This window comes from Monodon monoceros, unplaced genomic scaffold (assembly GCF_005190385.1).
Source record: "Monodon monoceros isolate NGI ecotype Baffin Bay Population unplaced genomic scaffold, NGI_Narwhal_1 Super_Scaffold_18, whole genome shotgun sequence".
Lineage (NCBI taxonomy): Eukaryota > Metazoa > Chordata > Mammalia > Artiodactyla > Monodontidae > Monodon > Monodon monoceros.
The window spans coordinates 30,485,106-30,491,602 of NW_021703774.1; positions in this window are offsets into that span (position 1 = coordinate 30,485,106).

Below are 6,497 nucleotides of genomic sequence, written 5' to 3' on the forward strand. Positions count from 1 at the left end.
TGGAATTTTGTCATGCCTGATACTGTCAGAACTAATTTTACTTAAGTTTGTGTTAAGGTGCAAAGCACACATTTTATATATTTTCTGTTTTTGTGTTTGTTTATATTTTTATGGTTTCTCTTCAAAAATATTATGAGAAAGGAAATAACAAGATGTAAAGAGCAAAAAAGTCATCATTCTCTTTAAGTTGTTAGAACGTCTATCTTCAATCATAATGCACTGTGGTATGTGTTAAAATAGGAAATATATGTCATGTCCCGTAGGAGCAGCAAATTCAGTGGTATTAGTGGGGGTGTGTCATGGAAGTAATCACAAAGCAAGTGACTGTTGGTTGGGGTCCTGAAACATTAGTGTGTGTTCCCTGTGTCCAGTAGGGTTTGAGGTCCTCCCTCTTCTATTGCTCTAGTATACTGCATAGCAGCTAATAAAATACTGGGTTTATAGTTGACATTTACATCGCTGATTGATCATCAAGATTGGCATGTATCATTGGAAATGAAAATCGGAAGAGTCTTATGCTTTTTAGGTTTTTCCTTTTTTTCCTATGTCTCAGAATGCTCTTTGACAGGGGACTTTTTATTCTCCCATACAATTCCATAAATACTTATACCCTGGCACTTATTTTACTGGCATTTTCAATTTATAAATGTCTTTGAAACACATACTGTAAACTATTTGAGGGTAATGACCATGGCCATTGATGGCACATCTTAAATGTGCATCGTGTTAATTTTTGAGTGTCATCTGGTCTACCATCAGTGCTTCCCTCTTTCACCCAGTTTTATTCCTCATTTCCTTCTCCAAATTTGTCTCATTTTTCTACTTTCCCTTTTGCTTCTCTATTCTTGCTTTCTCTTTCCCATTGATTGTGTCATTCTTCTTTTTCTCCTTCTGACTTCATTATTATGGACAACCAAAACCTTTTCTAGGATTGTCTCTATCTTCCTTTCCTCTTCATTGCCATCCACAAACTCTTACAGAATATTCTTGGTTGACTCCCTTACTTCCTAGCATACCCATGTACTTCATGATCACTTTAGAACATTGAAAAGGGTTGGAATTTTTAAAAATAGGTGATTATAATCAGTCTTCTTTCACCTCTGGCATAAGACTCTTCTTCCTCAATCTGACCATTCTTAAATCTAGAAGTACTCCAGCTCATTGGTCTCCCTTACCCCCATGTTTAGGCCAAAGAACTTGTGAAACCTTAACCCTGTTTAATACTTGAATTTATCAAAACATAAGAGAGCTAATTCTGCCTAAGGGCACCAAAGAAGAATAAAGATGCCGCAAATAAACATTTAGTCCAGATTTATAATGGTCTCTTAGGTGCCTAGTTGAGTGCTAACCATTCACTCACTTGAACAACAGGGAGCTCATGACACAAACTAACATGTTAATTGTATAGACACTTCACTTCACCATTCCTCAATGTAGCTGATAAACTGCATCCAGTTAGCTTAAATAACATGAATGATGAATTTCCCTGTGTATATAAATTGGGAGTTTCTAAAGTTTTCTTTTTCCCTTTGTACAACTAGTGACTGCCACCTCGCTTGGTCACTGCAATAGAAAATGATGACTAAGAAACACATTGTCTCAATATCAGTGGACATAATGTCCTAGTATTCTATAAAAATCTCAAAATTCTTAATCTAAAAGGTAGATCTGCCAATATCTTATATCCTTTACCTTTGTTAACATAAATATCCAATCTATGAAGGTCTCAGTTTCCTTACTTAGAATATGAGGTGGATAGATTTGCTAATATCTAGGGACGTTTCCAATTTTAATATTCCCTAGTTATAAGGGCTGAACAAAATACAATGGCTCCCTTAATCATTAACCTCGCTCATGATGAAAGTTATCAGCAAGTTCTACTTGTAAGAGATCAAACATTCGTATCCATATATATTGTAGCACATTGACTTTTATAGAACTCAAAGTAACACAACATAGTTACATTCATAGACTTAAGGTCACTGTGGTATACTTTACAAATTTTCTTTTCCCTAGGAAGGAAATGTAGATCCCTAGGAAGGGATTTCTTTCTCTGCCTTTCAGTAATGTAAGCCTTTTATTATCTCTTGGATCCTAAAAATGCGTAGGGTTTTGGCAGGTGGAACTTAGGACAGACATTCCAGGTGGCAGGGACAACATGAGAAAGGGCAGAAGTAAGAATGGATTTTCAGAAGGACTCGATATCTTACATGATGAGAGCAGCGTTTCACAATCTCTGTCCTGCAGAACACTGGTTTTAGATGATGTTAATGTAGTTACAAGACAGAAGCATTTTGGAAGAGCTGTACTCTACATCCTGACATGAAATTCAAGTTTCACTTTGTTACATTACATACTCTGAAAAGTTTTGGAGGAAGGAATTGATTTATTTTTGTTTAATTCAGTCTTACTCACAGTTACTTGAGAAACCTATATTCAGCTGATGAGACTGTATTTTGTGAAAGGCCAATCGGAGAAATGCTGAGACGGGGCTTAGGATATTTCTCTGTTGGGACAGGCATGTGATTATTTTTCCTATAATTCTTTACTGTTTGTCCTAACAATTGTTACTTTGCAGGATTGTTTTTTTTTTACATGTTTATTGGAGTATAATTGCTTTACAGTGTTGTGTTAGTTTCTGCTCTATAACAAAGTGAATCAGCTATATGTATACATATATCCCCAGGATTCAGTTTTAAGCCTTCTGTTTTTACCTGAGTCATTGGGACGCTTAGAAAGCTCAACATTTCTGGGGTCTTCATCTCTTAAGTAGTTTCCAGAAGCTCCTGGCACTTACCACTATTTCCTCTTGATTCTTTTCCTCCGACTTCAGACTTCTTACGATTATTAGCTGATTGTTTTCTCAGCCTCTAGTGTCAAAACCAGCTACCTCACTCATCTTCATTGTCTCAGTTACAAGGTGCAATATTTCCCATGTTTATATGTGTCAAAATATAAGTCAGGGGTTGATACATAGCATATGCGTAATAGAAATTGTATTTCCTTGTTTTCTTTGTTCAAAGGTATCCAAACACTGGCCAAGTTCTTAAATTGAAAGTAGAGTGATCTAATTTATTCAGCTCATCCAACCATCAGTATTGAATATTTGTCTTTTTTCTTACACATATTTCTTATATTCCAATTGTGACATTCTAGAGCACACTGAGCACATTTATAACTTATTACTGCACTACTACCTTGGCTATTCCTTGACCAAAATTTACTTCATACAACTGACAGTCTACTTAACCTACTAGAGTTTTTTTTTAATGTACGCATACATTAAAAAATACTCTAGTAGGTTAACTGCATTGCTAATAACTGAATTTTTACATCTCTATGCACCCATGTATCCAACACCAGATCAAGATATTATAAAATATTTCTAACACCCTACAAGGTTCTCTGTTACTTCTTTCTGTTCCATACTCCCCCAGGGCAACACCTAAGATGACCTCTATCACCATATAATGACATACATGGAAACACACGGTGTGTATTCTTTGGTATCTGGCCTCTGGTTACATATCATTATATCAGTAGTTTATTCTTTTATTGTGTTTTCCTGATTTTTTAAACCTAGACATTCATACAGTGTCAAAGTACCACTGAGTTCTTAATATTATTATGCTGACCTCCATCTTCAGGGGCTTTCCACAGTCTTCCATGTGTCTTTCCACCTACTTTCTCTTCCATCTAATTATGTTTCATTTAACCAACCTCAGTCAGCCTTCCCCCCATATTCCCCAACACGTAACACTCCTGTGTTCAGCCAGTTTTGTTCCCTATTCCATAAGCCCTTTGTGCCATTCCTGACACTGTGCCTGTTCCCTGCCCGGAAGAGCTGTTCCCTACCCTCTGTATACTTGGTCAAGACTCAGTTTAAATGCTACCTGTTCTAAGAAGTCTTCTCAGAAGAAGCCAGTACTTTTTTGAATCCTTCTTTAATGAAATCCCATAACAAGTGTAATCTGTCCTCCCTGATCTGTAATTAATTATCCATTGTTCCTGTCATATAGTGTTTGTTTTTCTTATGTGCTGTTATTATTTATTGAAGCAGATTATAGTGACTTGAACCAGGAACTGGGTCATTTTCCTCTCCTTTTTAGTGCCAGTTTCTGTGGTATGAAGTTAAACTCTTTTTCCCTCACTTCCCATTCACCCTCAGCAATTGTTAAACATAAAGTACAAGTGAAACTTACTGGTTAACAGGTTTTTGTGGTCCTTGGTTCTGGTCCCTAGGTCTAAGCTGCACTTCTGTATTGCTAATTTGACTGATTTCTTATTGTCACATAACTCAGGAATTAACTAAATCATTACAAATTTAGATACATATAAGATATTATAAAAAAGAACCAGTGGATATCAAAAGTTTTGGCCTGGAGGAGAGTGTTGTATGAGTCCTAGTTCGGTGGGGCTCACACTTAATGATCGAGCCTTCCAATATTCCATTGTAAGTAAGAAAGAGGTATGCAAATATATGGTTGATATTTAACAGTGTTGATAAAAAAGAGAAGAGAGAAAGGGACGACAGGTACTTTGAGGGCTTTTTAGAATTCATGAACAATTATGATTGGATGGGAAATAAGAAAAACCGAGGGCTAACCTCCCACAAGTGAGCTCAGGAAAGAGAGAAGGGCTCATCTGGTATGCAGGTAGAGAGGTTTGACCTACAGAATCTTAGAAAACCTCAACAATCTGAGCAGTGTTGGCAAGAGGCAAACTAAAGGGCTAACAGAAGTCTGCAAAAGTCTCACACAAAGAACTTTGGCATGGTGTTCGTCATCTAGCTAATCCTAACATGCAGACATTTATGAGAGTAAAGTCAGGTCTTTGCCAGAGTGGGTTGCATATTTGGGCAACTGGGTCAAATCAAGAAGGGCAAATGTAGGCTGCCAGAGTAAATAAGGAGAGGAAAAACAAAAAGAACGAGACATATCATTCATCAGTGATTTTCCCCCCAATATTCTTAGCCTCCACCTATCTCCATCTTACTGGTAACACAGCAAATAGACTGAAGAATCAGGTAAAAGGTCTCTACAGAAACTGAGGTAATACAGAAAATAAAAAAATAAAACATAAAATTGTAAATTTTCTTCCTAGGGATAATTGAGATGATACTTCAATAATAACATAAGATCAGGTGAAGTCTAAAGAAATTTTAGAAAACCTGGATAAAGTAAGAAAACATCTGTTTGCTGGCATCTGAATGTTAGAGAGACACCAAGACATGTAGGCCAAGTTGTGGAGAGAAGGGAAACACAGAGGCAAGCTTGACATTTGGTGCAGCCTTTCTCCTTGGGGCATTTGCTGATTCAAATCTTACAGCCTAGGAGCTGAAAAGCCAAGGAGTTCAAAAGACTCTAACCACAGAAGCCAAAGGGCAACAGCTCAAGCTAAAGGCAACAACTAATGGAATGACAAGCTAAGTGTATCTTTAGTCTCACAGGGCTGCGGGAACCATTACATTTAAAGCCTAACAAATACAAGGGTAGTTGGGAATAGGGAGAATCCAAACGTTCACATGGTAATCCCAAAGGGCAACACCCGTAGAGGAAGGACAAGACAGAAAGAGAGCAACCTTCACGCAGAGTGAAAAACGGCTTTGAATGAGCTCAAACTGAGAATGGATTAAGGTTACCAGTCCCTATAGTAACTGTCTGCCATGGGCAAAAGGAAATCTTTTCAGGAGAATGATAAGAACATCCGGAATGTGGAGGTATCTTTATAGTTTCCTAAAATAAGTTAAGCCCAATTTTAATATAAAAAATAATTGGACAAACCAGGAAAAAGACTAAATGATCAAAAGCTCAAAAAAAATAAAGAAAAAAGAAAGAAAGAAAAAAGACAATATAAATAGACACAGGAGGACAAGAGTTAGCAGGCCTTGGTTAAAAAAACAACAACAACTAAACTACTATGATTAAACAAAGAAAATATACACATGGCAAATAAGTGTATGAAAAGATGCTACACATTCCATGTCATCAGTGAATTTTAAATTAGAACAATAATGAGATACCACTACACACCTGTTCAAATTGCTAAAATCCCAAAACTGAAATACCGAAGTTGGTGATGATGCAGAGCAATTGGAATTCTCTTTTGTGGCTAGCGGGATACTTGGAAGTTTCTTACAAAATAAACGTACTTTTACCATACAGTGATCTAGTAATCATGCTCTTTCGTATTTACCCATAGGAACTGAAAAGTTATGTCTGCATAAAAACCTGCACATGGATGTTTATACCAGCTTCTTTCATAATTGCCAAAACCTGAAATCAACCAAGATGTTTTTCAATAGGTGAATGGATAAACAAACTATGGTATATCCGTACAAAGGAATAGCATACAGCAATAAAAAGAAAAGGCTATGAAGCCATGAAAAGACATGGAAGAAGTTTAAATGCATATTGCTAAGTGAAAAAAAGCCAATCTGCAAAGGCTACATGCATATTATATGATTGCAGGTATTTGAAATTTAGGAAAAGGCAAAG